General features: G+C 35.2%; 1 pseudogene across 1 annotated transcript; it reads right to left on the bottom strand.

The window, feature by feature from the left end:
* Positions 1-225: 225 nt before the first annotated feature.
* Positions 226-4,683, bottom strand: LOC143586708 (putative polygalacturonase At3g15720; annotated as a pseudogene). The gene is made up of 10 exons (XR_013144748.1): positions 4,535-4,683; positions 3,977-4,117; positions 3,753-3,892; positions 2,766-2,939; positions 2,641-2,664; positions 1,917-2,124; positions 1,744-1,825; positions 838-943; positions 578-694; positions 226-471 (listed from the first exon to the last, which is right to left on the bottom strand). The product of XR_013144748.1 is annotated as a putative polygalacturonase At3g15720 (transcript).
* Between the last annotated feature and the right edge of the window lie 4,898 nt (positions 4,684-9,581).

Raw genomic sequence — 9,581 nt, 5'->3', positions numbered from 1 at the left:
TTCAAATTAAATTTCCCAAATTCAACCTCACTAGAAACCCACAACACTTCCATTGTTAACAAAAAGCAAAATACATGGAGACTAGCTTGCTACGTACATGGGAGACTAAACATAAACATTAAACATTGATGTATGGAATCAGCTCATATTCATAACTTATTACAGTAGGTTACGGTAAGCATAAACATAAGAATGAACAGCCTTGTAAAGCAACAACACCTTACCCTAATACGCGTCGGTTTAAGGCTTTAAGCAATTTAACGAAGGCTTAACATGAGTGGCTCTTCCATGGGCATTAATACAACTTCCATAAACCTTTCTTCCGGGAATTGCTGACTCGATATACACTCTATCCATCACAATATTTGTGCATGCAACAGTTTTACTGCAACTTAGATTTATTACATTTTCCATGTTTGAAGTCCCTGATATTCCTCTGTATGTTATGTCACTCAACTTCACAGCTAATGCCTTAAATTATACAAAATATTTTAATTAAGAAAGATTATTTAAATAAGGGTTTGAACAATTGAACACAAAACCTGAATATAAAGCATAGCTTAATCGGCGTGCTTACGTCGAATATGCAATCTTGTTTTGTTGGACAATAGTATTGATCGATTATGATCGGGTTATAAACTGCGTCGAACTTGATTCCTGTAAATAAAACTTTTTTTACATGACCGATTCCTCCCTGTGAAAAGAAAGCATTACAAATTATAATATTACTTTAACTTGATGCATGACATCAACCTCCTTGAGAGCTTTTCTAGACGTTTAGTCAGTGTTCGTCGTTCAAAAACTAAAAAAATTTATGAGAAATGAAAGAAGGTATACCTGATAAGTTTTTATCCTTACTCCGGTTAAGGTTTTTCTCATAGTACAATTGCGCACATCTACATTTTCCACAATATCAGTTCCACCATGTCCCAAAGATCCAATGCTAAACATAAATGCAAATGCATTGTGTTACTAAGTTGTTTAAATAATGACACTCGTATTTGCACCGGGCAAACGCAAATGGGATAGAAGGAACATTTACTTAAATGAACGTAGCTATAATAAGCTATTAATCCATCAGAAGAGGTGTAAGATATGAATGAAAATGATGTAAAGGCGGAAACTATAGCCAACGACGCGGTTGCCTGACTTTCAAATCCAAATTCCGACCTCCATTTTCACTTATATCTCTTTTCAGCATAATTTGTCATTTATTGAATACGTAACGAGTTGTTAAGTTCATTAACTCAAGCTTTGATATTCATATAGCACATGCATAATTCAAAATTTTCAATAAACCGATATTTCCTTCAACTTGTTTCCATGTTCTCTATCATTTTATAGGATCACAAAAGGTCATCCTATGGCTACACCACCCCATTTGATGTCACACAATCAAACGGCCGCACCCACAAAACACTCAGACGACCGTTTTGGGGAAAAAAAAGTCTAATTTTTTAATGTATTGATCAGAACAGACGTGTGAATAAAGAGGTCAAACTTTGAACTTTATTCGTAGAACGGCTGTTTGATCATATCTCTGTCTTTCAGACAATAGATGGTCAAATTTTGAAAATTTTTGGTCAAAGGACCTTGTAATAGTCAGTTGTTTGAAATGATGTGGGAATAGATGTCAGACGATATGTGTAATAGTCGACCCCTTCCCCTTCACAAAACACGCCTTTTGTGGAAATAAATAAATTTTAAAAATTTTTAAAAAAATGTAATATGCGAAAGCCATACCTGATTCCGTGGCCAGGCCCGCACATGATACCGCTAATTTTGATATTTGAAGAACCTCCACTAATAGCAATACAGTCATCCCCTATACGATTATTATACAAGATGATGAAAAATGGGGTTAAAAAATCCAACATATGAAAATAAGAAAACAAGAGATAGAAAATACAGCATACCTGTTGCAATAATGGAGTCACGTATATTAACATTAGTGGAACCAGCAATGTTAATTCCATCAGTATTCGGGCTATTTTCGGGTGCGATTATATGTAAGTTACTCGCAATCACACCGTTACAACCGGTTAAAAGAATATGCACTCGTGGGCTGTTCACAAATGTTAAACCGTTGAATCGCATGGAGTTGCATCTTTTAAACTGTATTGTCTGTTCATAGAATAAAACACATAAAAGTCTGATTTACTGGACATAATTAACTTCGCAAAAAAAATGCATGAGATTAGTGAAAATGATCAAAATGTCCATTTGAACAGTCAAAGTCAAGATAAATCTCGTCAATTCGATTGCTTTTAATTAATCAACTCGATTCTGCCACTTGTCTAAAAATATAGAAGCCAAAATAATCTCGTCGGAAGGCAAAAAAAAGTTCTTCGGAAGCAGGAAAAATCTCGTCATAAGCAAAAAAAGAATCTCGTCGGGCGTCTAAAATATCCCGCCGGCTTCGACGATTAAAAAAAATATCTACCAGACAAAGTTATGACGTGTGACAGAATCTTGTTGGTTGAAAATCTCATGTGTTAATGATTAAAAGGTATGGCGGTCTACAAGATTGAGGATGCACATAAAATAATTTTGTTTATTTTGACCGGTCAAATTGATATTTTGGTCATACTCCATGAGATTGTGATCCCGGTCAAAGATCACGATTGGTATGTTACTTACCACCGGTGGATGACAAGTTGTACCCTGAAAATAATAAAGGAATTAATATGTAAGTATTCATTTATTTAGTATATTTAAAGATTAATTAATGAAACATATAAATTGTGAAGGATGAAGATAATAACTTACGGGTGTGGAGGACTAATGCAGGGATTTTTCCACCACATAGGACCAAGACCATCTATTCGGCCATTCCCACTCACTGTAAGACCATTCACATTGGAAAATAAGAGCCATGAGTCAGAATGATTACTCATATAATCGGCTTTTCTGGTCGAACCGATGATGTTTCCCGACACCTGTTTTCACATTTTTTATAAGGGTCATGTTATAGCTACACCACCTCTTTTTGATTTCATATCATCAAACTGGCGTCCAAAAAACACTCATATCGTCATTTTGACTAAAAAAAGTCAAATTTTGAAAATTATTAGCTAGAAGGGCCGTTTTAACAATATTTGGATAGTTGATCTGGCCATTAGTGGTCAAACTATGAAAATTATTGATTAGAAATTCGGAATGGCCATTTGGCCAATATAGGGGCAGTCAAACTTAAAATTTCTAGTCAAAGCGACCATCTGACCTCTATCCTAATCGCCATTTGAAACAATAAGGGATTAATTTTCAATAATGGCGAAGCTTTGACAAAAACACGGCCAGGGGGAGACTTAATACGTATGAAAATTTCATAAATAGGCAGTTGTGCTCTAAAATTTCGGACAAAACGGGTAATTTTACACAACGTTTTTAGAAAATTGTTAAACTTACACTACTGAAGAGTTGATCTATATGTTTCATATGATTATAATGAGTTATTGTTGATTATACTCACATGATCCTACATTTTTCAGTCTTTTTCCCAAAACTTTGTTCAAAAAGACATGTGCTCCTACTTTTTGTTGTAGTCTCACAATGTTTTAGCCACATTTCCATTGATTAATGTCCTTAATGATTGTTCTTTTAGCCTACTAGATTACTTTCAGGATTCCATTCTTAAACAAATTCAAATGCATATGTTCTTTAATCAATGTAAGTCGATTTTAGTAAAAGGCATCCCAAGTCTAATTTATATAACCTCTTAAACCGTTATACATACATACATACATACATACCTGGACGAAAATTTTGGCAGGCTTGCATGGACCAGTGAAAGCAACTGGTTTCAACAAATAAGTTCTGCCTCTTGGTATGTTCAATATACTCTTAGAATTTGGTTCGATTGGCATGCCGCCTTCCATGCGTTCATAAAAGCCTATAAATTTCCTAAAATATAAGTAACATAATACTTCCCAAACAAACAAATTGGCCAAAAACAATAGTTTGACTGCTCGGATACCTGCGAGTCGTCTGTTTTCCCGTTTCCCTTGGCCCCGTATTTGAGCACGTCAAAAATTATGGTCGAAGCAAGACTGATTCTTGTAGTAGAACTTAAAGCAGAAGATATTAGCAAGACCAAAACTAATGTGATAGACTGAACCTGCATGAATTAGAAAGATGCATAGATAGATAATTAGTAAAAGTCCATATTAAGGTTAATCTTGTAGCAACTGTCAAATACACATGTCAATATTTTGTCTTATCACTTAGGGTTGTTTGACAACCTTGTACTAAGTCATTAAAATGTCTGACAAATTAAGAAGTAGTCTCTGAATCCGTCAGCATGTTTTTAAAATTTATCCATTAAGGAACTCCATGAATCATTAAGAGATGTCTTTTAAGTGAACTAAATACACTTATACCTCCGATCGATTCGGATGTAGCCTCTTAATGGAAACAATAAAAGGCTACCAAACAGTTTCTTAGTATCCTAGTGCGAAAACAAATAATAGTTTGTATCCCAAAACCATGATAATTAGTCAAAAAAAAAAGAACTTGAAAATGAAAGAAGACTCACCATTCTGCCAATTAGCCAAGACATCATAGGCAACGAACAATCAATTCTCGGTTCTATATCCGTACTGTTGTGTGCATGCATATATATACAAACACGTACTTTAGGGTGAAGTTAGCTAGTGCATTATTTTAGTTGTTTGTTTAATTTATTATACAGCCTCATGACTTAAAGCAACCGGTAGGATAACCCATTTTTAAGTAAAAGGTTGTGGCTATTTAAGGCTTAAAAACAATCTTTTTTTCCAGAGTAAAATGGAAAACTCGTTATATAAACTAGCTTTCACAAGGTCTAATAACATACTAATAATTTGATTTTAATATTTATTAGTGCATATTGGTGAGAATTCATGACTATTTCACTAAAAGAGATTTTGGTTGAGATATTGAACAAAATAATCTTAACTTTTATAATTACCGACCGACTAGAGCATGTATTAAACTAAGAGTCAGGTTAACGTACAATAATCCTTAGCGTACCTTAACGTACGTGAATCACGCTCAGGGCAAAAGCAAAACGCTCAAAGCCAAAATACAAAAACGCTCAAGAAAATCGTAATACACTCAAAACGGGTTTCGGGAAGAAAGGTAAAAAAATTGATCGATTTACGCTCCAAATCTATTTTTTTTTTCGTTGAATCAATAATTAATTGGGTATGTATTAATGATTCTAAGATGCTAGGATGTGATCTCATGGATTCGTGAATATACTTATTTTTGTACGTTAATGTTTGTTAAGAATTATTGTATTCTATCATTTATCTTAAACTAAGGAAAATTTCATTGGTTCTTAAATTCTTCAATACATTTCATTTATAAAACCCATAATGATCAAACACACACTTACATTTTGAAATTTTAATGATACCCGTAAAACTGATATCAACTACATTGTTTTGTTTGTGTTTTTATAGTATATGTCTTTATTCAAACTTCTTGTCCATTGTCATTTACATTTTTGAACGGGTGTAGATATATTACATGTGTCAACGATGTAGCTAACGCAAATTTCTTGCTTAAAGATGAAAGATACGTACCTTGGTGTCACCTTTTAATCATCACAAATAAATAAATAACATATTTGAATACTTTTAGAGGATGGTCACATGGTTAAATAACGGATGCTAAAGTGGAGGAAAAGCAAGCTCGATCTTGGCAAAGTCACATGGATCTTTTGTCATTTGAATACTCTATACACCACCCTTAACGCTAATAAAGGGGATTATTTTGACATTCATCCATAAAATCTATTAAACGAAACTAATCTTTCGTTCTAATCTAAAGTAACTATTGCTTTGCTCCTAATTAATCTTCACGTTGAAAGGCAAACACCCATGATTCAAGGAGAACTTAGTTGACATTCGTAGTTTCTTATGCCATTTATATTTCTTTTAAAATGTTTTCAGCAATCAAAAGGCCATTAGAGTCGATCCATTTACCTTATAGGAGTAAATTGCTATATTTCTACAGCCGATTATGTCGTTTTTGATGGTTGTTTGGTCCTTGTGTAAATATAAAGTTGGGATGTGTTAACGATATACATTGAGATAACATATTATGGTTCGTTTCATTTGTGATTTTCCTTATTGCAATCCTATAAATAATTCTTAAATAATACATAACACGTAATGGGGTTTTCATCCTTATATATGGTATCATAGCGTTATGGTTCTTGCCTTTTTCTCTTCTAACTCTTCACAATTCTCTTCACCGCTTGTGCTGATATTGATTGGTAGTTGGCTCGATCTCTTCACCTCTCGCCCCCCATGTGTGAAACTTTCATTCTCTTATCCCCTTGTCATGCCTGAATAAGCATTGTACATATATTGATGGCAAATTGCAAATAAATAACCTCACATTTTATGTATTGGCTGATAATAATTCCACTTTTAAAAATCACTACTAACCTTTCAACAATTTTTGTCTCAGTGGATCTCCGTTAAAAAACAGTTAACGTCGTTAAGTTTTATTATGAGTTTCAAACCGATGTTTTAGGGTTTTTTATCGGAAGAAGGATACAAGTTTACTGATGTAAAATTATCTCGAAGCGATGATCGAAATGAAGAAACAATGTTTCAATTCGGGTGTTTGAATTTCCAATAAACAAAAATCAAGCCATTTTAATCACTGTTTTGATATAAGTTTTATATCAATCGACTCGTATCCCTCTTCTGACCGAAAGCCCCAAAACTCGATTTGGAACTCTGAAAAAAACTTAACGATGTTAAGTGTTTTTTAATGGAGGTCCACTGAAACAAAAATAGCTGCAAGGTTGAACCGTTGGTAGTGATTTTTAAAGGTGAGATTATTATCGGCCAATATACAAAATGTGAGATAATTGATTTCCAAATTGCCTATATTGATTAGACTTTATTTATTTTTCTCTTACAAATCAAGCATTGACTCTGAATTTTATAATTTATACAAATTCAAATAAGGAATTTTTCCATATGAAAAGTTCTACAATAAATATTGATAAATGGAAGGAGCTCAAATCTTATTACCAACGGTTAAAGTAGCATAAAATTTAAATATGACACACGTACAATATAATGCAACGACAAATTGCATCACTTATGATGAATTCACTAAGGTTTAAGACAATTAAACAAGGGTTTAACATGACTAATTCTTCCATGGGCATTAATACATTTGCCAAAAACCTTTCTTCCTGGAATTACTGAGCTGATCATATACTAGCCAATGTAATATTGGTGCATGCCACACTTTCACTGCAACTTAGGTTTATTACATTGTCCATGTTTGATGTCCCCATTATTCCATTGTATGATATATCACTTAACTTGACAGCTGTTGTCTGTGTAATTCTCACAGAGAAAAGTGTCAATAATTAAGCAAGATCTGGAAACAACTTTCATTTGATAACTTATGGAATATGAGTTTTAATCTTAAGTGTTTGCTTACAAATTTTATGCAGTCCTTTTGTGTGGGACAATAGTACTGGTCGATTATGATAGGATTATAAACTGCATCAAACTTGATGGCCTTAAATGATATCTTCCTTGCATAACCACTCACACCCTATCAAAGAAAGCATACATGATTTATAATTGTATTTACTTTAGGGGTTTTTGGCATTGCATTTTGAAATGAGTATCTGGTTATTAATTATGTTTTCAAGCGGTATATAGTCGGTTTCTAGTGTTAGGTTATTGTGAAACGAATCTGAATGTTTGGTTATGTAGGTGTCATATAATGCTGCAACAAACTAATTCTGATTTTCTTATTGATTTGTGGTATATCACGTCTAGTTATGTACATCCTTAAATACAACTTTGTTTCGTTTTAAATTCAATTGGAAGCGTAAAGTGGTTCAAATTAAATTACCTGCCAAGATTTGATTCGTACTCCGGCCAAGGTTTTGCGCAATGTACAATTACGAACCTGAAGAGGTAGGTCCCAGCAGAGCCCAGTTGGACCCGCATGACTCACCTTGAAAAGAGACGTCTGCGCAGAAACCAACTGGATCCGCAGGACCCACCATGCTCAGAGACGTGACGTCCTTACGCGCAGTACGCAAGCTGTTCCCGCAGGAAATGCCTCCCAATGGTGAAGTACTCCGCCTGTTCCCGCAACTGCGGATACAAGCCATCAGGGAAGGCCACCCGCGCAGCAAGGCTACACACACAAGGCACTTAGCTCTCAAAATAATTCAGTAATGTCACCTGAAGGAATGAGCAAAGCCGGGAACAATCCCGCACAAAGGCGGGAGGGGGAATACTCCCGCCCAAATGAGCCAGTCCGTACGATACTGGAGGATCTTTTGTACTGTATCTGACGAGGTATGGGCAAAAGATCTGACCAGAGATACGACAGCTCATTGACAACAGTATGGCGAGCAGCATGCTCTTGTACTGTATGTCACTATTAGCCGCTGCCTACTCACCAACTCCTATCATACCACGTGTATAGCCTGCAGTTGGTGGAAAAGGAATAGTACACAGCAGGCCTGGTCACTGTCAGCCGCTGCCTACCCACCAACTACCAGCATGGCACGTGCGTAGGCCACAGTTGGTAGAACAGGAATACTATTCAGCCGGCTACACCTTCTTGGAAACCTACCTTCGGCTATAAATACCCCAAATGGTATGATCATATCATCTTATCTTATCTCATATCTTATACCTGATATCTGCTCTAGCAATCTCTTAATATACACTTATATTCAAGAGCAATATAGTCTAATTCTCACGCCGGAGGGTGGTCACAAGGAGGTACCCCCCCCCCTTCTCAGTGACGAGCTCACGGTCTGTTTTGCAGGTCATCAGAACAACCATCTTTGCCGGAACTAACCCTCGTGGGAAACATCTATTTAACCCCCAGATTATCCGTAATCTGCCCGGGGTCGATTAGTGTTTCTTCAGAACCTGTATATTTTCAACCACGTACATCAGCTCCTCGTTTCCCCAAGGCCCCAATGCTAAATGAAATGATATAGACTGTTAAAAATCTTCATGCTAATAAATCAATGACCATTCCCCAACAGGGGCGGCTCGAAGGGTGTGCGAGCCGCACCATCGGCCGGACACACAAGTAAATTTTTTTATACATTACGTATATATGTTTTTTGGTGTTAAAAATAAGGTTATTTGCAATGGTTTATGAGATAATTACATGCTCAGAATATGTGGAACAATCACTAGAATTTGTTGGTTTTTTATGCATAGAAAACCAAGTCTTTTAAAAAATAAAAAGAGTTGGACCACTTAGTTGTATTAAAGGAGAAGAGAACCTTATAAGGGTTCTCGGAATTGTCAGAGGATGGGTCGGGACAATGAGGACAAATGACGCGATAACTATAACATATATACTTTCACTTCGTCTTTTAATTGATAATTGATTTTGAAAGTCATTACTAAACGCTTTATGCTTTTCAAGTTGACTTTGACCAAAATATTCTCAAAGTTGAAAGGTTTGTTATCAGGCGATATAACTCGAAGATGAATGTTGGCTAATAAAGTTTGACTTTGAGATAGACTTTGGAGTTTTATATTTTTGTATTACTCTTGTTTATATATTGTCATTCTCTC

Source organism: Bidens hawaiensis, unplaced genomic scaffold (assembly GCF_021521415.1).
Source record: "Bidens hawaiensis isolate Kalapana, Puna unplaced genomic scaffold, B.hawaiensis_p1.1 tig00001575_1, whole genome shotgun sequence".
NCBI lineage: Eukaryota > Viridiplantae > Streptophyta > Magnoliopsida > Asterales > Asteraceae > Bidens > Bidens hawaiensis.
This window is presented reverse-complemented; position numbering and strand designations above follow the sequence as displayed.